At 50.4% G+C, this 26,614-nt stretch overlaps 1 long non-coding RNA gene across 1 annotated transcript; it reads right to left on the bottom strand.

Moving 5' to 3' along the window:
• LOC143840679 (uncharacterized) lies at window positions 1–26,614 on the bottom strand. Its single transcript, XR_013232309.1, has 4 exons — window positions 26,482–26,614; window positions 12,037–12,092; window positions 6,327–6,452; window positions 1–579 (listed from the first exon to the last, which is right to left on the bottom strand). It is a non-coding gene; the product is annotated as an uncharacterized LOC143840679 (long non-coding RNA).

Here is a 26,614-nt window from a genome sequence, read left to right as displayed (position 1 = left end):
TATCCTTCCACCAACCCAGTAACGTTGCTGCTATGTCCCCCAACCAGATATCCATGCCCATGCTTGACAAGTGGACACCGTCAGCCCTGTAAAGGGCCTCCTGGCAACCGGCCAAGGCACGGTGGTCAACCACCAGCCCCCCGATCCCCTTAACATAACGCCCAATAACCTTATTGATTTTCCTAACAGTCAAATTAACACGCTTTGGTGCTCTGGCCCGCTTCCAACAACGTCTTTCCACCATGCATGACCATATCAGCACCGTCTGGGGCAACCGATGAGCCAGGAGAGACAAGTCCCATTTCATCCAGTTTACCAGCTCCACGCCTTTTGTCGCTGGCAGATCATTACCACCCAGGTGGATGACCACCGCTTCCGGTGGACCATCGTGCCACACCGCATCAGCGACCATGCCAACCAGCTCACTCCAAAGCATGCCGCGTCGCCCCTTCCAGTGCAGCCGGACTTGATCTTGAAGGCCCAGGTGTCTCCCCCAGTCGGATCCTGCCGAGTAACGGCCTCCCCAGAACACGTAGCTGTGCCCGCATACCAGCACCGAACATGGCGTAGCGATGGATCCTGAAACGAGTCACACGTTAGGCACCATACTAGGCCTCACGTACCCCTTGTACGCCCCAGACCTCCACCGTCCCAACCTCATGATACCCAGAGGCGACACCCCGTCACAAAAAGCCTGAGTGGCTGCCCCAATCCGGAACGAATGCGTGCCATAAAGTCGAGGGTCGAATCCCGCCCCCTGCAAGCACAGCCACAATACCGCACTGTATTGATATCTGGATAGCCAGGTGCCGTCCCTATGTACGAACAAGTAGCCTGGCGCCCTAGGCCGGATCGCCAAATATGCTTGCATGGCTGCCACTGGGCATACCGCTAGATCAGCCACCCTGGCCAGCTGCACCAATTGGCCCCTGCCCTGTTGATCCGTTTTTGCCCTGGCCACCCAAATCTTCAGATGGTCCCCCAAAACCGACATGTCCCCCACGGCCACAGGCCCCACGCCCCGCTGGCATCGCGAGGCGGCTACGATCTCAGATGCCCTGAATGCCCCAGCAAAGGTTAACGTGAAGGCGGCCCGTGCCATGATCCCTTCATAATCGTCATAGCACACGCTCGAAGTTTGCTCCACTAGGGCCCTCAGCACCTCCTTAGTGATAGGCCGTCTGGCGTCCCTTTTCCCGCGTGCCAGCCTGCCCCACCCCATGACTGCTTTGCGTGCCAAAAACGAAGTGCCAGGATCCCAACTGCCCCACAATTTGCTCCAAAAAGAAAGTCCTGCCAGATGCAGCCGCATGGTTCTGTCCAAAAACCCGGCAGCGTGCATGCCTGCCAGGTATTTCAGGACTAGGTCCTCTTGAATGGGCCAAGATTCCCGGTGACCTGCTCCCCTGGCGAACTCCATGTAGCTCCTTGCCGCTCCCTCATAAGACCTCTGCGTGGCAGGCGCCAGTGAAGCCAATGCCCCTCGGAAGATCAATCGTCTCCAAGCCGCCACATGCCCTCCGGGAACTTCTCCGGTGTTAGGCGTGCCTGGGGAGCCAAATGACGAAACCTGTCTTCCTGACCCCTGGAAAGCGCATCAGCCACTTCGTTCTGTGCGCCCGCCACGTGCTTGGCCCTGAAGGAAATATTATTCTGCAAACAAGTGAGCACCATGAGTCGCACCAACCTCATGACCCTTACTGACTTAGAGGTTTGCCTGTTCACCACAGCAACCACTGCCTGATTGTCGCACCAAAACAGAACTTTTCGGTTGGTGAACTCCCCCCGCCACACGACTAAAGCCACCACTATGGGAAACAGCTCGAGGAACGTTAAGTCCCTACGAACGCTGTCACCCCACTCTGCTGGCCAACGGCCAGCCGCCCATTGGTTGTTGTAGAAGACTCCGAATCCAACTCCCCCAGCTGCATCAGAATGCACCTGCAGTTCGCCACCCACTGCCATGGCAGTCTGCCACAATGAAACCCCATTGTATTGTTCCAGGAATGACCTCCAAACACGGAGGTCCTCCTTAACCCCTTTGGTGATCCTGATGTGGTGCCGCGGCCTGCGTGCCCCGGCCATGGCCCTGGCCAGCCTGGCACAGAAAGCCCTGCCGGGCGCCACAACTTTGCAGGCAAAATTCAAATGCCCATGTATGACCTGCAAGTCCCGCAGTGTGCACTTAGGTCGCTCCAAGACCCCGCCTATGAGACCCCGCAATACAGTCAGCTTCTCCTCCGGGAGCCTGGAAACCCCTTGTACGGAGTCCAAGGTGATCCCCAAAAATGTGATCTGTGCCGCGGGGCCCTCAGTCTTGGCGGCCGCCAATGGGACCCCCAACTCCGCGGCCATATCCTGAAAGGCCCTGAGCCTGTCCCCACAGTCCGTTGAACCCTGTGCGCCAGCAAACAAGAAATCATCGAGATAATGCGTGATTTCTGTAAACTGCAGCCTATCACGTATAGCCCACTCTAAAAATGTGCTGAAACGCTCGAAAGCAGCGCATGCCACCGCACACCCCATGGGCATGGCCTTGTCCACGAACCATTGGCCCCGAAACGTGAAACCCAGCAGGCAAAAGTCCCCCGGAAAAACCGGTAAAAGCCAAAACGCCGACTGGATGTCACATTTCGCCATGAGGGCACCCTGCCCACATGAGCGCACAATCCGGACCGCCTGATCGAAAGAGGCATACCGGACTGTGCAGAGGCCCGGATCGATGCCATCATTCACCGACCCACCTTCTGGGTAGGAGAGGTGATGAATCAGGCGGAACTCCCCCGGTGCCTTTTTGGGTACCACCCCCAACGGGGAAACCCTCAAGTTCGCGATAGGCGGGGCCCTGAAGGGACCGGCCACCCGCCCCGCCGCACATTCCTTATTAATCTTTTCCCTTACGACCTCAGGCATATCCCTGGCAGACTTGAGGTTCCGGCAGACCGTGGCCACCCTGTCCCCAGCATAAGGGATCCGAAAACCTACCTCAAACCCTGCCAGCAAGTATCCTGCCGCCTCCCGATCCGGGTACCTCTGCAGCAAGGGCCGTAAGGCCGCCAGTATTACTGGTATTGGCGCCATGCCCATGCTGAGCTCCGCAGGACCCTCAGGTGGATTTGCTGGTGGAAGGACCATTGGCCCCCGATCCTCCATCCTTCCGTCCGGAAGATCGGGCCCCTCGAAAGGGCTGTTACGCATCACCCGCCCTCTGGCAGCTGGACCCCGGGTGCCCCCCACCACAGCCTTCACAGGTGTGACTGAACCTGCACTGTTTCCGTTTGCAGGAACGCCTGTTATAATCCCAGCAGGGAAGGGACACCTCCCGCCTTCCCCCGCTTTTCCTCTCCTTTTCCCGCTGGGCCTTGACACTAGGGCCCACCTTTACCAACCACGTGTCATGGTGCTTCATGTCCCAGCGTGCCATGGCATTATGAGAGGCGAGCTCCCTGAAACACTTGTCATATTCCAGGGCCGCTTCGTCCCCCACCAGCTCCCTGGCCTCCAGGACATGACCCAGGTACCTGATCAGGTGCCACCCTCTCTCCGGATAGGCAGCCGTGATCAGCGCTACGTATTCCGCAAAGCCCCGTAGCCAATTCCCAAAGGACCGCTCCCCTTTAAAGGGCTCCATCCTCTTACGGTCCTGCTTCCTGCCCGTATCCCCTTTCTTGTTGCCTGTCCGCACGAATGCAAACAGATCCACATAATACCCTTCGAGGGCACGTTCCCGCAGCCTCTTTGGTAAGTGGATGCCAGGCGGGGACTCAGCGTCCATGTAGCTGCCCGGTGGGACTTTGTCCGCACCCTCCCATTCCACCGACGCCAACAGGCTGTTGGCGGCCTCTCGCCGCCTCCTCAACCACGATGGAAGGCCAGGCACGAAGGCCCCTTCGAGCCAATACTTTCCTTCCTCATGAATGTCATCGCCATCATCCTCGGAAGAAAAATCACCCGAGGATGATGTACTAAGGCGGGAGCCCCGTCGCCTCTGGCCGGAACCCTTCTTGCGCCTCCGGGTCCTGTCCCGTTTTTGCTCCCTGCGCTCTTCCATGCCCGCTTGAGAGCTCCCAGAGCTGCCCCGGCTCCTTGACCGTGACCTGGAGCTTGAAGACCGGCTCTCTGCAGCACCTGCCCGGGACATTTCTGCCATAGCCCGGGAGTAACCTCTCCAAAACAAAACAGAGTCAGTTTCTGCTGCGATCCCGGCCCGAGATGGCCCCTCATCCCCTGAGCCCATGCCCCTGCTACGCCTGTTGGCCCGTGCCCCACCTCGGGCTGGACCTGGATCAGCTTTCTTCTTCTTAGGTGGGGGGGCAACCCTCTCCACTTCCAAGGAAGAGCAGTCCCCCGGCCCCATGCCCCTGGAGCCAGCTGCCCTATGCTGCCGCCCTGCCGTCTGGTAGAGGCCTGGCGAGGCTCGTCCAGCGTCGGGGTGCCCTCAGAACTGGAGCTCCTGGTTTGGCGAACCCTCGCCCTGCCCCTCCCAGCACCCCTTTGGCTCCCCGGTGAGCCGCGTCTAGCCCTCCGCTCATGCCCCGCACGCCCGCGGCGTCTGCTACGCCCCCTCCACGCGGTGGCATTCTCCCCGGGGCTGCCGACCCCGCGGTCCCGCGGGGTCCTGAGGTCAGCTCCCCCGGCGCCTGGGGCCTCAACCCTACCCCTCAGCCCCGGCACCACTCCAGCCCAGGCCTCCCGCGCCCGCAGAGCGCTCGCCCTCTGGCCCACCCGTCTGCCTGAGGCCGGGTCGGCCTGCTCTGGCCTCTCGCCACCACCCGGCCCCGCCCGACTGCTCGCCCGTTTCGGGCCCATCTATCCCTGGGTGAGGGGGGGGGTGTTAAGGAGGCCTGCACGATCTTCAGCGGGCCGCGCCCGTCCCGATTCACCCCACGCGGAGCCTCGGAGCCGCGCCACCGAAAAAGCCTCGCCGCCGCTGCGGAGCTGTCCTCCCCGATCGCACCGACAGGATCCCCAGCTCCCCAACCGCTCCCCTCTCAGTCTCCGCCGTCCTCGTTCGTTGTTCTCTCTCTTTTTTTTTTTTTTTTGGAATGCGGAGCCTCCAGCCGACGCGTCCGACTCCGGCGCTTCCTCCCGCTGAAGAGGGCCAGCACAGCACGAGGCGCTCCTTTGCGCCTGCGCTGGCCCTCTCCAGCCAATCCGGGCGCACCACGCCGCCTCTGCAGGCGCGTGCGCGCTCTCCTCCCCCCCGCGCATTTCTCCCGCCCGCCCCACTCGCCGCGGCAATGGCGGCCCCGGCTCAAGCCGGGCCGCGAAATACTTAAAGAGGGCTATCATCACATGATGCCTACAACATCAAGTTGCTTATGAAACAACCTACATCACTCTAATAATTGTGTAGGAACAGAAGTAGTTTACGTGTTGAGTGATTTCATTGAGTGACACAACTGTATGTATGGCAAACCCTGATACACATTTCCATAGACAGGAAATGGACAAAACCTGCCCATGTGCTGAATATCTAGTAGACAGCCTCTGATATCAGAGTTAGAAAAAATATTGTAAAAGAAATGCAAGGGCTAAAAATGTAGTTAAGTCTTTAAAACCTTTCATGGTTTTCTCATAGTGTGCCTAAAGAACTTAGGAAAGAAAATCTGAGACTCTGTAAAGATTTGTGCTCATAAATCCCTTCAGGTATTTTTTATAAAAGGCTTCCTTATTCCCAAAGCTAGGATATTAAATCAAAGAACCATAAATAGACAGGGATAAGGGATCATGTCTAGATGCCAACTATAATCCAAAAAACAGCCAAAGCTATTCCATAAGAATAGAAGCTAGCTAGCCTTGAGGTAAGTCAATTCAAAAAAAATAGGCACACATTATTACATCTTGTCATACTGATAGAGACTTCCTAAGAATCGGGAAAGAAAAGGAATTACTCATTAAAACACAGCCAATTAATTCTGTCAGTTAGAAACAATTTCCAGAAATAGTAGAAAGTCTACCCGACATGAATTATACTGTTTCATTCTGGAGAATGCCAGGCTGTTCAAGTACTGACATAAAATGCTTATTAAGTTTGAAATATTATTTTGAAGCTGATATCATAGGCTGTAGGAGAATAAAGTAAAATAATAACAACCACAAACATTTTTGTAGGTCATATATATCCATAGTTTATTCCCAGGAAAAAAAACATAAGGAACTTTCATTAAAAAGAAGTTTGGGTTGAAATCAAAAATTAAGACTTTTGCTTAAGGATTTTTATTTTAGCTGAAATGCTGTACCATGTCAGACTGTCCATGGGAGAATCATCTATGTGATATCACATTTAGAAAAATACTGCATGTGGGCCAATCACAAAAGCTCACCTTGTTTCTGATGTGTTGTCTTTCCAGTCTTTCCAGTGCAAGCCTAGGTCCTACAGTGGTTCAGCAACAGCTATCAGAAACACTAGGTTTGAACTGGATCTTTCATTGCTAGCACCAATGATCTCCCTGTAGGGATGAAAGGACCATGAGGAGAAACCAAATAGACTCTTGTTCCTTAGGATCAAACTACACAATACAATTATGTGATGCTTTGGGCTGTGTTCCCTTCTCAACTCTCAAATGTACAGTTAAACCCTAAAAAAGGTAAAGGTAAAGGTAAAGCACCGGGTCATGTCTGACCCTTGGGGTGACGCCCTCTAGTGTTTTCATGGCAGACTCAATACAGGATGGTTTGCCAGTGCCTTCCCCAGTCATTACCATTTACCCCCCAGAAAAGCTGGGTACTCATTTTACTGACCTCGGAAGGATGGAAGGCTGGGTCAACCTTGAGCCGGCTGCTGGGATTGAACTCCCAGCCTTACGGGCAGAGCTTTCAGACTGCATGTCTGCACTCTGTGCCACAAGAGGCTCTAAACCCTAAATAGGTCTACCTTATTTGCCGGCGTATAAGACGACTGGGCGTATAAGATGACCCCCCAACATTTCCACTCAAAATACAGTACTATGGGCCACTATGGGCAGCTATGTCTATTCCAACTGAAATGTACCCGGCATATAAGATGACCCCCCCCCACTTGGAGGCATGTTTTTCAGGGGGGGAAAGTAGTCTTATATGCCAGCAAATTAATTAGAATTCTACTTAGTTCTATTCAGTACATGCTTACTTCCAGGGCAGTCTTTTTGGCATTGTACTAAGACATGAGCTTCTTGAATTTTTTTTAGATTAAGGCTTTTTAGAAACTCAAGAAGAAAAGTCTGGTTAAGAGATAGTATCTCAGAAATGTACTACTGAAGTCCATGATATGAGGACTGCTTGGCTTGAGACCACTGGAATGGGATTGCCCAGTCAAGCCTGACAAAGAGTCTGAGAGTGATTCTGAACCCAGCCTTGGTTTTTGCAAAATCTATGGCAGTATTGTTCAGAGTGACTCCTTCCCCTCAGAGTTCCCTTCTACTCATCTGATCTTGCTATAATCCAGGCTTCACTACTGCTTTCCACTTTACATGGAACTACCCTTGATATCAATTTAGTAGTTATAGTTGGTATTGGCAGACTTCCATATCACTGTAAAAGAAGTAAGAAAGCAGCCATGACAAGATTTGTTGAGGAAATCATCCAAGAAAATTCAAACTAGGGTTGGGAATGCTTGTGCATTATTTGGCATATGTCCCAGTGCTCAGTGAATGGGGAATGAGACAATCTGGATTTTGCTGAGCTCCACTGATGTCTTGGAATTTCTGTAAACCTTTGGATCAGACATTATATTTTTCTTTTCCTTGATATTTAATAAAAAGTCAATTCCTTCATTTTTAATTAAAAATTCATTAAAATCATTTATGTGGGGTCCTAACCAGTTATCTAGAACAAAAAAACACACCAATATTTTGTCATTAGTTTCAGTGAGAACAATAATTATATCTTCAAGCCAATGCAATTCTTCTTTTCTCTATGGAAACACTGACATAAAATGTGATATGAGGAAGATTAGTTGTGTCTGAGGTTTCCTTGGTGGGACACTATGTTCATGTCATGTTCCTGAATTTCATTTACCGATAAGCACTGTGAGTAATTATATCACACATGTAATAACTGTAATCTACTTTTGATGCATGGAAACAGTCAAAATTAAACTGAGAGCATCTTTTGAGTGACTGTCTACTTTGTTTGACTTCAGTCTGGAAAAGCAAGAAACCATTTTGTAAATTATATGCATAATTAGTGTACTGTGATTACTAACATATTTTTAAATCTTGTTATGGTTTAGCATGTCCTATATAAATCAGTTAACTAGTACTATTTATCTATGATTATTCTAGACATTTTCCTTTGATGTTTAAAAAAAACAGATCTCCAAAGAGCATCAATATCAACACTTCATATAAATTAGGTACAATTACACTTTATGCCAGCAAATTTGGAAAACTCAACAATGGCCACAGGATTGGAAAAGTTCAGTTAACATTCCAATCCCAAAGAAGGGCAATGCCAAAGAATGTTCAAACTACCACACCATTGCACTCATTTCTCATGCTAGCAAAGTTATGCTCAAAAGTTTACAAGCCAGGCTCCAGCAATATGTGGACCGAGAACTTCCAGAAGTACAGGGAGGATTTCGAAGAGGCAGAAGAACTAGAGATCAAATTGCCAACATACACTGGATCATGGAAAAAGCTAGGGAGTTCCAGAAGAACATCTACTTCTGCTTCATTGACTATGCTAAAGCCTTTGATTGTGTGGAGCACAACAAATTGTGGCAAGTTCTTAAAGAGATGGGAATACCAGAGCATCTTATTTGTCTCTTGAGAAACTTATATGGAGGTCAAGAAGCAACAGTAAGAACTGAACATGGAATTACTGATTGGTTCAAAATTGAGAAAGGAGTTCTACAAGGCTGTATACTGTCACTTTGCCTATTTATGTATGCGGATCACATCATGAGAAAGGCGAGATTAGAGGAGTCACAAATTGGGATCAAGATTTCAGGGTGAAATATCAACAACCTCAGATATGCAGATGACACCACTCTAATGGCAGAAAGTGAAGAGGAACTAAAGAGCCTGTTGATGCGGGTGAAGGAGGAGAGTGCAAAAGGTGGCTTGAAACACAACATCAAGAAAACTAAGATCATGGCATCCGGCCCTCTCAATTCCTGGCAAATAGATGGGGAAGAAATGGAGATAGTGACAGATTTTATTTTCCTGGGCTCCAAGATCACTGCAGATGGGGACTGCAGCAAAGAAATTAAAAGATGCTTGCTCTTGGGGAGGAAAGCTATGGCAAATCTAGACAGCATCCTAAAAAGCAGAGACATTACCCTGCCAACAAAAGTGTGTTTAGTCAAGGCTATGGTATTCCCAGTTGCAATGTATGGCTGCGAAAGTTGGACCATAAGGAAGGCCAAGCGTCAAAGAATTGAGGCTTTTGAACTCTGGTGCTGGAGAAGACTCTTGTGAGTCCCTTGAACTGCAAGGTGAACAAACCGGTCAGTCCTAGAGGAGATCAGCCCTGACTGCTCCTTAGAAGGCCAGATCCTGAAGATGAAACTCAAATACTTTGGCCACCTCATGAGAAGGAAGGACTCCTTGGAGAAGAGCCTGATGCTGGGAGCGATCGAGGGCAAAAGAAGAAGGGGCCGACAGAGAATGAGGTAGCTGGATGGAGTCACTGAAGCAGTTGGGGCAAACTTAAATGGACTCCGGGGAATGGTAGAGGACAGGAAGGCCTGGAGGATCATTGTCCATGGGGTCGCGATGGGTCGGACACGACTTCGCACCTAACAACAACAACACTTTATCTGGCAATAAACCCAAGAGGTATAGCTTATTCAATGTGAATAAAGAGGATTGCACTTAGACCCTGTTTATATGTCTGGGTTCTTATGTTGTGCAGTAAAGTGGCCTGAGACTATATAAAAGTGTAACATACAGCATTCATTGGTTTAATACCTTAAAACATTCCAGTTAACAGGATAGAAGTACAATGAGCAGCTGTCAGCCAGCCTTGGAATCCTGCAGGAATATAATGTCTCTTCAACTGCAGGGATTTTAAAGCTTAAGTGTGAGCTCCTTGGGCAATTCCAGTTACTTAGTCTGTTACTTTGAAGCACCACAGTCTTCTTTTTAAAGTCCTTACTGAAATTAGCCTGTTTTATCCCAAAAATCAGGCTCTGAAACATACAAAGTCTCCTGAGAAAGGATTTCTTCCCACCTACTCCTCTGAAGGCACAAATCCTACCTGAAATGATCCACTATTTTAGCATGCTTGCTCTCACACCATGCTATGAGACAAAGTCCTCTGATAAAAGATTTTTTTTCCGCTTAGACTTCTGAAGACACAACCATTTCTTAAAATCTTCACTATGACTGATTATGTATGACAGCAGCCATATTGGGCTGCTGCTGCTGGGTCTTTGTGCCAGGGTGGCATGTCCTGCTGCTTCCTGCATATGCACGGGGAAGGGAATCCCCCAGCATACGCAGACTGTCCCAGCATAGTGTGCGCGTATAACAACAGGACTGGAAAGCCCAGTGCCCTGCCTGGCAGTGGTGACAGTGGGAGGGGGTGGGGGCATGGGGCCACCAATGCACAATGGAAGGGAAGTGGCATGCTGCTCTCCCACCAAGGTGGGGGTGGGGGAATGCTCTGGCCAGCTCCATGGCTCCACAGAGCTGACAGGGGCATGTGGTGTCCCTGCAGGTGTTCTCTTCCAATTATGCACTTCCCTTGTCCAACCTAGCCCCTGATGGTGCCCACAGCATCTCAGGGAATTCAGAAGAATCCACATTCCCTTACCACAGGCCATCCAAGGGCCTGAGTTGGGCCAAGGCTGGGTGGTGGCTGAGATGGCAGCAACATCAGGCATAATCAGGGATTAGCCCCGCAGCCTTGTGTTGGGACTTTCAAACTACACTTGGTCCTAGATCCCTCCAGAAAAATACAGCTGCAGAGAAATAGGGTGTTTGCAATTATTTGGTTTTGTGGACATATTCAGGTTTAAAAGGAATAATCCTTACTGGAAAGATTATACATGAATATATTAATCTGCTTCCATGTCCTATTGAAGCAATACGCAAAAGCTTAAAAAATTCTTACAAGGAAATACATTGCAAGTCCCTATGGCTGGCTTTGCAAGCAAGACTACAGCAGATAGAGAGGGCTCAGAGTTTAGTGTGTAATTCCTTCCTTCTAGCAAACCAAGATCCTTCTCTTCTTGAACCAGGTGGGGCCTGGCTTAAAGAGATTTCTCATGACATGTGCTCAGAATTAATCCACTGCTATCCCAGCTGTGACCATCCAGTGTCACTAGTGAGGATACAGCATACAGTTTAGCAGTCTAACAATTTTACAACAACCCTTCAGAATTGACTTCACCAAATTACATGCCAATTGTGATTCTGACACTGAGAAAGTTTAGGGAATGGACATTCACCCTGAGATCCTGGACTTGAGGCCTGGAAATGTCCAAGATGTAGAGTGAGGAGGAAATAGGGGAGTCTGAAACACACTTGCAGGGTTATTCAGATAGTAGGGAAAACCTGGCACACTTTAACTGACCTGGGATGTGGAAGAGTATGTAACTATACAAGAAAGCCTACTTTCCCATGAACCTGTTTGGTCCAAGATATGAAGTTTGAATCTCACTGGCTGGTTTAAAGTTAATGGCGGTCAAATTTTGGTGAAAAAAGTACCTTGTGAGCCAAAATCTGCATGAGCACGAAGAGCCTTGATTGAAACTTGTCTGCTTAATAATGGTCAGGAATATAAGAAGTAGATTCTAGTATTTCAGGCAAATTGTCATCAGCTTATTCTACAGGCACAGAAATTAAAACACACATGTACATGAACTCTTGGGATCCATTTTGTTCTTTACAGTTCTCTTGAGCAAAGCTGAGTTGATATTTCAACTAGTCACAGCAAACACAACAGGCAAATGCCACATGGCAGAATACACATCTAAGCAAATGCTACAGGCCACTGATAAGCAAATGACAGCCTCTTTGGACCACAGTGTGATTCCTAATCCATAATCAGTTAGAGGGGAAACATTAATCCAACCCAAATATCAATTCCCTTCAGACGGTTACTTACTGTTGGTCAGGAGAACTAGAGCCGATCAACTACTTTGGAGGAGGCTTTCTGAGGTCCTGTTAGAAAAATAAATCATAAGAAAGGCAGAAAGTATGGTGGCGTTTTGCATAGAAGCAAAGTCAATATTATTTTAAATCTTCTTAAATTATACATATTGTTTTTTAAAAGAAACAGCTGTACAATGTTTACTAATTCTTAGCTCTAATTACAATAGTTTGTCTATGGAACATAATTTAACTTACAAAATGTATGTATGTTCCCTTTAAAACATTCTATTCTGAACTAATAATTTATCATAAACCATATACAATTTATAAATAGCGGCCGCGGTTTGCCGCGGCCGCCGTTGACGCGGCGGGGGCGCCCGGCAGTGACGCGGCTCCCCCAGGCGTCATCAGGCCGCGCGGCCGCGCGGCCTGGAGAAGGGCGGGGCGCTCGGCCTTATAAGGCCGAGCGCGCAGGCGCCAGCCCTCTTCCGCGCCAGCCGCTGCCGGAGACAGACCTGTCCCGGCGCGGCAGAAGAGTAGGCCAGGGGCGGCGAGGGGCGGCACGCGGCGCTTCGGGCGTTGGCTCACCCCCTCCCCTCCGGCATCGGGAGCTGCGGCGGGAGGAGCGGCGGGAAGATGCCTCGCCGGCAACGGCCGGCCGCCCAGAGGTCTTCCGGGGACGGCGCGACGGGAGCGCCCAGCGGGGGAGGCAGGCCCGGGGGACAGGTCGAGGCGCAGCCTCCCACCACGGCTGGGCGGCGGGGCGGGCGCCGGTCTGGGCGGAGCCCGGCCGGCCCCGCGCAGGAAGGCAGCCAGCGGGGTCCCGATCCAGCGGGCGGCACGGAGCCCGCGGCGGGCGGCGCCGCCTCTGGCCGGGCCGGGGACACGGGCAAGGGCGGCCCGCGGGGGGGGAAGGACCACTCCCCGCGGGCTACCAGGTCCGGCCGGCGGGCAGCGGATTCAGCTGGGCCCCCGCAGTCAGAGGCGGGGGGGGCGAGCATGGCAGGGGCTCGGGAAGGGCCTCTTCTCCCCACAGGGAGGGACAGGGCCGCTCGGCCAGGGGTGCACAGAGGGCCAGCGCCCGGCAAGCTAGCCGGGCGTGGGCTTCTGAAATACCAGGGGCCAGGCGGCGGGAGTCGCGGCGCACGTCCATCACCCCAGATCGGGGGGGCGCCAGGGGCGACGCAGGGCCTCCCAGTGGGAGGGAACCTCGTTCAGGCGGCTGCGGCCCCGCTTCGTCCTCTCCTCTTCGAGGCGCAGCAGGGGCCGCTCACGGTCGCCAAGGCGTGGCGGGGGCGGCGGGGGGGCCATGTCCGGCTCCAGCTGGTCCTCCGGGTCCCGCGGAAGCAGGCGGCGGGATCGGGGGGACCGGACCGTGCGGGGGAAGCCCCGTCCCCGCACCCCCTCGCCGCTGAGGAGGCCGGAGCGACTCCTCCGGCGACGGTCATCGCCATCCAGCAGGTCCCGTTCGGGGGGCGAGGGGAGGCGTATTTTCCCGGGTGGCCGGCGGTCACCCTCACCCTTCGTGGACCGCACCGCTTCCCCGAGGCGTCACCGGTCTCCGTCTGTGGGTCGGGGTGCTTCAGGCAAATCAGCAGAGTATTGGGCCGGTTACGCCGAGGCTTTGGCCTCCTTTAATACACGGCGGCCCGGTCGCCGGACCCCCCCGCGTTCTCGTAGTTCTTCCAGGAGTCGCGGTAGGAGCACCGACGGTGCCAGACGGGACAGCAATGCGGGGCATAGCGGGAAGCGACGCCGGAAGACGCAGCGGGCAGCTCACAAGCGGCGGCGGTCATCGAGGCACAGTCCGTCCACTGGTGAGTCGTCTTCTAGGGAAGGTGGGGACAGCGCCACCCACGACGGGTGGTTTTGGATTGAATCCGCCTTCGTTCCTGGAATCCCTTCGTGGATGAAGAGCCGGAGGCGGACCACAAAACGCTTGCTGGACGAGGCCGGAGTTAGCGAGAGCCGGAGGGAGCCTCCAGGCTGGTTCAAGGACGGGGAGGCTCCGCCGGGGGTCCACCTCCCCGCAAAATTGCGGGAGAAGGCCCTTGACGGATACTTCGTGGACATGTTCGAGCTCGACAGGGGCAGGAACAAAGGGGCAGACACCGGTAGCCGCAAGGACAAGGACAAATCCGAGTCCCAGCCCTGCGAGCGCACCATGTTGAACTGGCTAAAGGGCTTCACGGAGTACCACGGCCTCATTTGCGGGGCCTATCCCGAGAGGGGATGGCACCTTTGCCGTTATCTATACACGGTGCTGCAAGCGTGGGAGAGGGGCGGTGAGGAAGCGGCTTTCGCTTACGACAGGGAGTTCCGAGAGCTTGCTTCGCATAATGCGTCCACCCGTTGGGACTTGAAACTTCACGACGCGTGGATCGTGCAAGTTGGGTCCCCCACTCGGCAGCGGAAGGAGAGGCAGAGGTCGAACACCGCGCCTCCTCCCAAGAAAATCAGCGGCTTAGTATGTTGGGATTACAACAGGGGCGGCTGCAAGCGGCGGCGGTGCCGTTTCGAGCACCGCTGTGAGTCATGCGGCGGCAGTCATACGATGGCTTCCTGCACCCAGCCCCAGTCTTCGAGTCAGCCCTTTCGCGGCACCCGATCCTCCGGGAAGAAGGACGGGGGATCGGGAGCCGGTGCGCCTTCCACGGCCCAGAAGTCCGCTTGACCCGGTGTCCCCACTCGGGAAGTTAGCCCCCACGCCAATTAAATTGGGCACATTGGTAGAATGGCTCCGGGATTACCCCGACAAGGCGTCTGCCGTCTACCTGGCAAAGGGCTTCACCGAGGGTTTTCGGATTCCGTATGAGGGTCGGCGCGAGCCATCCGTAAGCGGCAACCTGCGGTCTGCTCATGAGCTTCCGGAGGTCGTGGCATCCAAGCTGGATAAAGAACGGGCGGCGGGGCGAATAGCGGGCCCTTTCGAGGCACCACCCCTGCCGAATCTGAGGATTTCTCCCCTCGGTGTGGTACCAAAGAAGACACCGGGGGAATACCGGATTATTCAACACCTATCTTACCCGCACGGAGGGTCAGTGAACGACCACATCCCTCCGGAGCTTTGTGCCGTGAAGTACACTTCTTTTGACTCGGCGGTGGCCATGGTTCGCAGTTGCGGCCGTGGGGCGTTGCTCGCCAAATGTGATATACAATCGGCGTTCCGGCTCCTTCCCATCCACCCTGATGACTACTGCCTGCTGGGGTTCCGCTTCCGGGACCAATGGTACGTGGACAAAGCCATGCCGATGGGTTGCTCCATCGCCTGCGCGGCTTTTGAGACGTTCAGTTCCTTTTTGGAGTGGGCGGTGAGGGTAAGGGGCCGTTTCGATGCAATTTCCCACTATTTGGACGACTTTTTGATGGCCGGGGCGGGGGGCACGGCGGAGTGTGAGTCCCGGTTGCGCAGGTTTCAGTCCTTGATGGAAGAGCTCGGTGTCCCGTTGGCCCGGGAGAAAACCGAGGGCCCGGCCACCCGGATCACCTTCCTGGGTATTGAACTGGACACCGAGGCGGGCACCTCCAGGCTTCCGGAGGACAAAATCGCCTCACTTAAGGGGTTGCTGGCCAAATTGTTGGGGCAGCAAAAAGCCACTTTGCGGGAGGTGCAGGTCTTGCTTGGGCATCTCAACTTTGCCTGCAGGGTGGTGACCCCCGGCAGGGCGTTTTGCTTTCGACTGTCTTTCGCCACCAGAGGTTTGACCCGCCCCTTCCATCGCGTCCGGGTGACCAGAGCCATCAAAGAGGACCTCGGGGTGTGGGTACGTTTCCTGGAGAGCTTCAATGGGGTGGCGATTTGGCAGATGCCATTCGCCCCTAAGGATTCGCTGCAAGTGCAATCTGATGCCGCTGGGGCCAGCGGTTTCGGAGTGTACTTTAACGGCCGATGGTGTGCTGAACGATGGCCGGCCGTTTGGTCAGCGGAGGTTCTGCGGGACATGACCTTCCTCGAGTTTTTCCCCATTTTGGTAGCGGTGCTGATATGGGGCGAGAATTTCGCGGACAAACGGGTCACTTTCTGGTGCGACAATTTGGCAGTCGTGTGCGTCATCAACCGGCAGTCGTCCAGTTCACCCAGGGTGATGCGGCTGGTCCGGCGCTTCGTCTTGGCTTGTTTGGTGCATAACTGCACCTTCAGGGCCCGCCACGTCCCTGGGGTCACTAACGAGCTTGCCGACGCTCTCTCCCGGTTTCAGGTCGAGAGGTTTCGTCGGCTCGCGCCGTGGGCGGCCAGGGTCCCAGAGGTGTGCCCGCCCGAGGTTTGGAGTCTTGGAGTCGACTGATCCTTGACGGAGTGCTGGCGTCCCTGGCACCTTCGACGCGGCGGGCTTACCGCCAAGCGGCGATCGGTTTCTTGGACTTCGCCGGCCGGGCTGGAAGGGCATCCGCGTGGCCGATGGACGAGGAGTTGGCCCTGCGGTACCTCGCCCACTTGCGGGAGCGGGGCCTGTCTCATCGCACGTTGAGGGCGACGCTGTCCGCACTTTCGTTCTGCAGCAAGGCGGCTGGGTCCTGGGACCCCGGCAAGTCGTTCCTAGCGCGGCAGGCAGTGAAGGGATGGGGAAGGCAGGCCCCTCCCAAGCCCGACGTTTGCCGGCCCATCACGCAGCGGGTGTTGGTCCGCATATTGGACTGCCTTCCGGGGGCGTGCAGCTCCAGTTACGAAGCGCGCCTGTTCAAGGCGGCGTTCTGCACGGCTTTCCATGGGGCGTTCAGGGTGGGCGAGTTGGCGGCCCATTCCCGGGCACCAGCCTCCTTCACGGGACTGCGAGCCACGGATGTGGGCTTACAGGAGGACGGCGTACAGTGTTTCCTGCGCCAGTCCAAGGCCGATCAAAGGGGTACGGGACGGCACGTATTCCTCCCGTCGGTACCGGGGTCTCCGGATTGTCCGCTGAGGGCCTTGGATGGGTATCTCGCAGCCCGTCCACACCTCCCTGGCCCCCTTTTTCTTCACCTGAATGGGACGTGCCTCTCGCGTTACCAGTTCGTCGCTGTTCTCCGTAGGTGCGTGGCGGCCGGAGGATATCGGGCATCCATGTATGGCTCCCATTCGTTCCGGATAGGTGCCGCCACGCAAGCATACCTGGCGGGCAAGAGCAGCCGGGCCATACAGCGTTTGGGGAGGTGGCACTCACGGGCTTATGAGACATACATTCGCCCGGGGCAGGTTGACTAACGTCTGGTTTTTTCAGGTGTTTCGTCGGCAGCATCCGTCGCCATTGTCGGACACAGCATACCATTCTGGGCAGGCCGCTATGCCGCGTCGACCAGCTGGGGACGGGACCTCGGTTTGGAGGACACTTGCCGTATCGCCTGGTGGACAAGACGGGGGCTCAAGTGGGACTCCTTGCTGCCGTTCGTAGCGGATGAGGTCCACCGGTCCGGACCCCCAGATGTCTTGGTAATTCATCTCGGCGAGAACGACTTACCGGCGATGACTGGCCGACGGCTCATTGCGCGCATTGCTGAGGATCTGTCAGTCCTGAGACAGCGCCTCCCGAAGTCCCGCCTGCTGTGGTCCGAATTGCTGGACAGACTGGCGTGGCGGGCGGCAGTTCGCCACGATCGTGTAAATTGGGCCAAGCAGAAGGTCAACAAAGCAGCTAAGAAGACGGTGCTGGCTTTGGGGGGAGGTATAGTTCCTCACCCGGGAATTTCCTTTCGCGCCCCGTCCCTGTACAGGCCCGACGGGGTTCACTTGTCGGAACAGGGTTGCGAGCTGTGGTTGACAGCAGTGAGGGAGGGGTTGCGCAGCGTTTTCGTTCAGGGTTGGCGGGAACAGGCGTAGTTTCACCTGTCCTGTGGCGGTTATGCTCGGCAGGGAGCCTGTTGGCAGGGAGGCCCACCTGCGTGTGGAACTCCCTGAGGTAGGGGTCTCGTTAAGGAGACCGGCTAGGAACCGGGCGCGGCCTACCCGGCTGGGAGGCCAGGGGCCCGGGGAGCCAAGCGGCGAACGGGTACCAATGGAGGCGGACGCCCTTTGGTATCCCGTGTTGCCGCTTCCTGAGTTCCGCGGCGGAAGGCGTCCCATCCTCCCGGCTGGGAGTGAGGAGTGGAGCCTGGGTGCCGTGGTCCGAGGTTGCAGCCGGACGGCTGATGGGGTCAGGCTCCCTTTGCCAGCATAAGGCCAACCCTACGTTGGGGTTGTTTGTTAAATAAACGGCTGCGGCCAAGTTATATGCCAAACAAGGAGTCGTGTCATTGCTGGAATAGTCGCCACCTGCTAGTCAACTGTCAAGGAAGGTTTGGTCATTCTGTATTTGCATATTTAACAAGCTATCTTAATGTTATTCTATAAAACAATTATTTAGTTATAATTACAGATAATTTCTAACCATTTTCAAACTCTCAGCTGAAGAACTATTTTCAAATTATGCTATTCCTGTTTCATTTGATTGGCAGACCGTTCTGTACTGTGAACATGAATATTCTCATACCCATTAAAGAGCACAGGCAGGCATCTCTGCACATACTGGAAGTGCTGAATCACAGCCATGTTCTTTAGAAGAAATCTCAGACCATTCTAATAGTGGCTATATTAAAAAGCAGCTGAGACTTATCGCGGCCACGCATTGACAACCATGGAGGCGGACACGACTGCCCCAGCAGCTTGTGGGCATGGCATCAGGTTGAGGCAGATCTTTGGTGCCTATAAAAGGCACATGCGGGTCCCGGGCCTCTTGCTCAGGACGCCGCAGAAGGCAGCTTCCCTCCCACCCAACCTGTGTTAATAGGACTATAGCCTGTGTCTTGAGGGGTTGTTCATGGTCCATAATTCATCACAGCTGCAGGTTTCCATGGGATGGAGCCTGCTGGCAGGGAGTCCCGTGGGCGATGAGGCGGCATGTAAATGAGCGGGGCTGAGACTGCTGGGTAGCCAGGAGCTCATTTGCTTGGTGGCCGGGGGATAGCCAAATGAGATGGGTGTCCATTGGCTCCCCTACACCGGTCGCTTCTGGTAGGCAGATTTCAGAAGGCAAGGGGATCTGCTATTCCAGCTCGGAACGGTGTGGATCCCCAGGGCGCCTCTGGACTCTGTGGGTTTTTGGTTCAGTCTCCACTGACTGCTAGGTCAGGCTCCCTCTCCCATGCTATGCCAACCCTCCTGTGGTAAGGTATTAAAGATGTGGCCATGTTTATACCCAACATTGTTGTGCCATATCTTATTGCAGCCGAAATGCCCTCCTGCAAGTCATTTTTAGTTGAGAAATACCAGAAGCTGTCAGTTAATGAGAGGCACAAGCTAAGCATAAGTGTATATTATCAACAAAACACATCTTTACCAGTTTATTGTTAAAGCACAGTTTGATTATTAAAAAATAATATTCCCATAAGGAGTAGCAGGATGGGTTTAAATACGCAGTGTCTATGCAAAATTAAGGCACTGGCTTGTTTGAGAACATAAGTGGTAGTACATTTATTCAAGGAATTCTAACTGCCATAATCATGAATGGAAGTATTATGGACACATGCAATATATGTACAGTAACCAGTGACTTTAAGAGATCCATGATAACATGGAAGAAGGGTTAAAGTACTTTGGGAACATCTAAAATATATACAAGAATACCAATGGGGATTTCTTTTGTTTGTATTTACTATCTCCTGTTCAAAATCGTGTCTAGGGCTTTCCATAAGGATAGATTCAAGTGGGTAGCCGTGTTGGTCTGAAGTAGCACAAAAAAATTAGTAAACAGGTTCCTATTCATTGCCTTTGAAAGTAAAGATTAAAATAATCAGGCCTGTTACTGCTGTAAAATATGTCACCTGAAATGCCTCAATAGCTTTTCCAATGAATATTTTTGTTACATATATGATATTTGAATTAATATCCTACAAATAGTCTGGGAAAGAAAGAAAGAAAGAAAGAAAGAAAGAAAGAAAGAAAGAAAGAAAGAAAGAAAGAAAGAAAGAAAGAAAGAAAGAAAGAAAGAAAGAAAGAAAGAAAGAAAGAAAGAAAGAAAGAAAGAAAGAAAATCCAGTAATGACTGGACCATTAGCCTATTGCCTTACACCTTTTTCTTTTTAACAGATGAGTTGATGATAACCCAAATTATACTTCTGTTGGTAATGAAAGCTTATTTCTTAAAAATAATGACACACTCTACTACCTTTAAGTGCTGACTTTGTGCTTCTGCCTATCCTTCCCAAGGTGACTATAACACAGATTGATGAAAGATTCTTTAGACCTGCAAAGGTTAAAGAAGCTGGCCCAGAGCAAAGTAGGCCTTCCTGACACTGATGGAATACAGTACAATGAGAGTGCCCACAGTACTGTCCTCTTCTCTGATAACGGTTGTAATATAAAAACTGACTATGGAAGAAAAGAACAAATTAAATCCATTAATCAAACATATCTGTGCTAAACAGTTGTTGCAAAGAGATGAACAAATGAAAAATTTATTGTTTGTTTTCATGCTAGCGTGGATTGGGGAAGAAAATTAATTATAAGGCTACTGCTACACTATTAGTTAATTTTTTCTAGAGGAAACTATTTATTGCTTTGTCAAAGAACAAATGAACCTCATTAGTGAGATTAGTTTCTGTCAGTAGTTTTGCATTAGGAAAGACTAATAATATATACTTCAAAGGATATATTGTGAATAATGACTTCAAAGAACCTGAAGTCCATTTGTTACTTCTTAATTTATTATGCTTTTTTAAAAAAAAAATCAGTTCTATATGGCTTCTCAGCCATCTAAAAAAGTCATCATCACATATAATATCACACTAAACTGTACTTGGCATTGGCTTGAGTGTGAGAAAATAGGCTTGGGTTTAGTTGTGAAATTTGTATAGAATATAAATGAAATTATTTCCTTCCACAACAGAGATTGGCCTACAGAGTCTCATAGTCTATGAGAGAACAGGAAAGAATTACTGGACATTTTTATGATTTGCTGAGGTTCCACATTTCATTTTTTTTAAATACCTAGATGAAGAAATTTACTTCTATAATATATATATATATACATAATTTATGCTTCCATTTTTATACTATCATTGGATTATGCACCTTAGTTTCAGTTGTCTATACTGATTTGGAAGGCAATTTTTAAAAGCTTAAAACTGTCCATAAAACTTTTCCATAACTGGAAACATCAGTATCACACAGTATCAGCATGTTATGAATCTGTATACTACAAAAACTTCACTTGGGATTTGTATGACTAGTTTGTGTTGTTGTTGTTATGTGCGAAGTCGTGTCCGACCCATCGCGACCCCATGGACAATGATCCTCCAGGCCTTCCTGTCCTCTACCATTCCCCGGAGTCCATTTAAGTTTGCACCTACTGCTTCAGTGACTCCATCCAGCCACCTCATTCTCTGTCGTCCCCTTCTTCTTTTGCCCTCGATCGCTCCCAGCATTAGGCTCTTCTCCAGGGAGTCCTTCCTTCTCATGAGGTGGCCAAAATATTTGAGTTTCATCTTCAGGATCTGGCCTTCTAAAGAGCAGTCAGGGCTGATCTCCTTGACTAAACGCACTTTTGTTGGCAGGGTGATGTCTCTGCTTTTTAGGATGCTGTCTAGATTTGCCATAGCTTTCCTCCCCAGGAGCAAGCGTCTTTTAATTTCTTTGCTGCAGTCCCCATCTGCAGTGATCTTGGAGCCCAGGAAAATAAAATCTGTCACTATCTCCATTTCTTCCCCTTCTATTTGCCAGGAATTGAGAGGGCCGGATGCCATTATCTTTGTTTTCTTGATGTTGAGTTTCAAGCCAACTTTCGCACTCTCCTCCTTCACCCGCATCAACAGGCTCTTTAGTTCCTCTTCACTTTCTGCCATTAGAGTGGTATCATCTGCATATCTGAGGTTGTTGATATTTCTCCCTGCAATCTTGATCCCAATTTGTGACTCCTCTAATCCCGCATTTCTCATGATGTGCTCTGCATACAAGTTAAATAGGCAAGGCGACAGTATACAGCCTTGCCGAACTCCTTTCTCAATTTTGAACCAGTCAGTGATTCCATGTTCAGTTCTCACTGTTGCTTCTTGACCTGCATATAAATTTCTCAAGAGACAAATAAGATGCTCTGGTATTCCCATCTCTTTAAGAACTTGCCACAATTTGTTGTGCTCCACACAATCAAAGGCTTTAGCATAGTCAATGAAGCAGAAGTAGACGTTCTTCTGGTACTCCCTAGCTTTCTCCATGATCCAACGTATGTTGGCAATTTGATCTCTAGTTCCTCTGCCTCTTCGAAATCCTGCCTGTACTTCTGGAAGTTCTCGGTCCACATATTGCTGGAGCCTAGCTTGTAGGATTTTGAGCATAACTTTGCTAGCATGAGAAATTAGTGCAATGGTGCGGTAGTTTGAACATTCTTTGGCATTGCCCTTCTTTGGGATTGGAATGTAAACTGACCTTTTCCAATCCTGTGGCCATTGTTGAGTTTTCCAAATTTGCTGGCATATTGAGTGTAGCACTTTTACTGCATCGTCCTTTAAGATTTTGAATAGTTCAACTGGAATGCTGTCACTACCACTAGCTTTATTGTTGCTCAGACTACCTAAGGCCCATTTGACTTCACATTCCAGGATGTCTGGCTCCAGGTCAGTAACTACCCCATTGTGGTCATCAGGGATGTTAAGCTCGCTCTTGTATAGTTCTTCTGTATAATTTTGCCACCTTTGTTTAATCTCTTCTGCTTCTGTGAGGTCCCTACCATTTTGGTCCCTTATCATACCCATCTTTGCATGAAACGTTCTCTTCATATCTCCAATTTTCTTGAAAAGATCTCTGGTCCTCCCGATTCTATTGTTTTCTTCTATTTGTTTGCACTGTTCATTTAAGAAGGCATTCTTATCTCTTCTAGCTTTTCTCTGGAATTCTGCATTCAATTGGGTGTATCTTTCTCTTTCTCCCTTGCCTTTCACTTCCCTTCTCTCCTTAGCTATTTGTAAAGCTTCCTCAGACAGCCATTTTGATTTCTTGCATTTCTTTTTCTTTGGGATGGTTTTAGTTGCTACCTCTTGTACAATGTTGCGAACCTCCGTCCATAGTTCTTCAGGCACTCTGTCTATCAGATCTAATTCCTTAAATCTATTTGTCACCTCCACTGTGTATTCGTCGGGGATATGATTTAGTTCATACCTGAGTGGCCTAGTGCTTTTCCCTACTTTCTTCAATTTAAGCCTAAATTTTGCAACAAGAAGCTCATGATCTGAACCACAATCAGCTCCTGGTCTTGTTTTTATTGACTGGATAGAACTTTTCCATCTTTGGCTGCAGAGCACATAGTCAATCTGATTTCTGTGTTGACCGTCTGGTGATGTCCATGTGTACAGTCGTCTCTTGGGTTGCTGGAAAAGAGTGTTTGCTATGACCATTGTATTCTCTTGACAAAATTCTACCAGCCTGTGCCCTGCTTCATTTTGTACTCCAAGGCCAAACTTGCCAGTTATCCCGGTTATCTTTTGGCTTCCTACTTTAGCATTCCAATCCCCCATGATGATAAGCACATCATTTTTGGGCGTTGCTTCTAGAAGGTGTTGTAGGGCTTCATAGAACTGATCAACTTCATCCTCTTCAGCAGCAGTGGTTGGGGCGTAGTCCTGGATCACTGTGATGTTGAATGGTTTGCCTTGGATTCGAACTGAGATCATTCTGTCATTTTGGGGATTGTATCCCAAGACTGCTTTTCCTACTCTCTTATTGATTATGAAGGCTACTCCATTTCTTCTGCGAGATTCTTGTCCACAGTAGTATACCTGATGGTCATCTGAATTAAATTCACCCATTCCTGTCCATTTTAGTTCACTGATTCCTAAAATGTCGATGTTCAGTCTTCTCATTTCTTGTTTAACCACGTCCAGCTTGCCTTGATTCATGGATCTGACGCTCCAGGTTCCTATGGAATAAAAATCTTTACAGCATCGGACTGTCTTTTCGCCACCAGTTACTTCCACAACTGAGCGTCCTTTTGGCTTTGGCCCAGCCGCTTCATTCATTCTGGCGCTACTCGTACTAGCCGTCTGCTCATCCCCAGTAGCATATTGGACACCTTCCGACCTGAGGGGCTCATCTTCCAGCGTCATATCGTTATGCCTATTGGAACTGTCCATAGAGTTTTCATGGCAAAGATACTGGAGTGGTTTGCCATTTCCTTCTCCAGTGGATCACCTTTTGTCAGAGCTCTCAGCTATGACCTGTCCGTCTTGGGTGGCCCTGCACGGTATAGCTCATAGCTTCACTGAACTACGCAAGCCCCCTTGCCACAACAAGGCAGCGATCCTTGAAGGGGGATAGTTTGTGTAGTATTCTATGAACCAAACCTAGCATCATAGAACATTTTGAGCAGAAAGAGAAAATGCAACAAGATTACAGCATCCTTCCAGTGCACTGCTGCTTACAATTGAGTTATAGCTCATTACTTTCAGTTTAGTTGTCAGACACGACACTGCGCCCAGCTAAGATGTGGAACCGTTAGTTCAATAATGAATCACAGTTAAAATCTCAATGCTTAATTATTGTATCTTTTGAAAGTTTTCAAGCAATTTTCTTACAACTATTATCCTGTCTTTATCATACTTCACTTTTGAAAACTAATTGAATAATTCGTAACAAATGACTGCTTATTAAAAGTGAAAGCTATAAAGAAATAGGTTTTCACCATTTTAAGAATAATTCCCAGTTGAAACAAAATTCTGTCCCGGATCACACTACTGATCTTGAAATCAATATTTTCTTTAACAGAACTACATCCATAAGTATAGCAGAGGCAATGAAAAAAGATATTGATCTTTCGAAAAGGGAACAGAGAAGGGATTTGAGATATGGTCATGCTTGAACCCCTTCTAACCTCCATCCCATCTCTCAAGTCACTAGGGTGGAAGCTAGGATTAGAAACTTGACTCCAACACTAATGCTGTGCAATGCCAGGTCAATCAACAACAAAACCACTACTCTGCAGAGTACATGATGGAAACCTGGGTCAAGGAGGGTGAAGCAGTTGCCCTGAAAGAACTAGCTATCCATCAGGCATGAACTGTGGGGTGGGAAGGAGGGGTGGCAATCATAATCCATGAGGATTTCTCCTTCAGAGTCCTTGGGTGAGGCACAACTGAGAGTGTGGCCATCTGGGTGGTATACTACATGCCCAATGCACCACTGGATTCCCTGCAAGCCCTGCTGTTGTGGCCTGGACCTAGCAGTCCCCTAGGCTCCTACTCCTGGAGGACTTCAAAGTCCATGCTGAGTAGCCATCATCTGGAAATGGACTGGATTTGTTGTTAGCGATGGTGACACTAGAGCTCTTGCAATTTGTCACTGGCCTTACCCATTAGGCAAATCACACCCTAGACCCTAATTTCAGTATGGGGCTGGATGTAGAACTGATTGTGCCTAATGCCATGCTATGGTCAAAACACTACATCCTGAGGGCTTGGCTAAGGTCACACCTCCCACTCAATCACTTAGCAGATTTTAGCTCACCTGCAGAGACTTATGGATCCTAATGGATTCCTGAATATTCTGCTGGACCCAATGCCTCCCGGCATTTCTCTAAATGGATTGGTCAGGAACTGGCATGAACAAATGTTGACCACCATTGATGAGATAGTTCCAGGTATCCTCTTCCCCCCATCCAAAGTGGGATCCCTGGTATACAGAGGAGCTCTGTCAGGGGAATCGGGAACAGATGACTAGAATGAGGATGGAGGAAGACTTGCAACAAAGTGTCAAGAACATCTCACAGAATGCATATGAAAATATTTGAGGTGGTGGTGAAGTCAGTAAAATGTGATTTTTACTAGATTTCCTTTGCATCTGTGAACTCGCACCTAGCAGAATTATTTAGAATAGTTCAAATATTTACTGCCTTGGGATCAGAAATTAGCTATGAGGTATTTGTGAGCTACTTTGTGGACAAAACCTTGACACTCTGCCATGATCTCCCCCCATCCATGCACACAGAAAATGAACTGGAGGCCACTTGGCCAGCTCTGGAAGTAACACTGAATGACATCAGATAACTCACACTGACTGAAGTGGACAGGATGTCCATCAGTACAGCTGACCACATGCCCATTAGACCTCTGTCCCTTGTGGCTACTTAAAACAGCTAATGGGAGGATAGGGACCCCCTTCCAGGAGATAATCACCCTCTCTCTTTCAATGGGAGAATTCCTGGAGGGCCTGAAAGAGGCAGTGGTGCACCTGATGCTAAAAAAATAAATCTCTGGATCCACAAGATCCTGCCAACTATCGACCTGCCTCACATCTAGTGTGCTGCCATACCTGGCCACACCCAGGGGCAGCCTGCAGGAATATGCCCTTGGCCTGGAAGCCAAGCCTGAATCACAAACTGTATAGCAGAGTCAGAGTCCAGTCCAGGTCTTAACACTTGCTGAGGCAACCAAAAGCCAAGAGAGAGCCAAGAAGTGTAAAAGGAGCCAGCAGGGTTCAAGATAACAGTAAAGCCAGATCAGGAATCAAAGCCAGTCCGTTTACCAGCGTTATTGTCCAGGAGCCAAGAGCAGGAGTCAAAAACTAGGGATTAAACTGGCAGAGCTTCTCTGTAGTGAGGGTGGGTCAGGAACAGTTGATCAGACTGATGGAAGGGTGTTTGCATAGAATGCACCCA

The sequence above is a fragment of the Paroedura picta genome, chromosome 6, assembly GCF_049243985.1.
Source record: "Paroedura picta isolate Pp20150507F chromosome 6, Ppicta_v3.0, whole genome shotgun sequence".
Classification (NCBI taxonomy): Eukaryota; Metazoa; Chordata; class Lepidosauria; order Squamata; family Gekkonidae; genus Paroedura; species Paroedura picta.
This window is presented reverse-complemented; position numbering and strand designations above follow the sequence as displayed.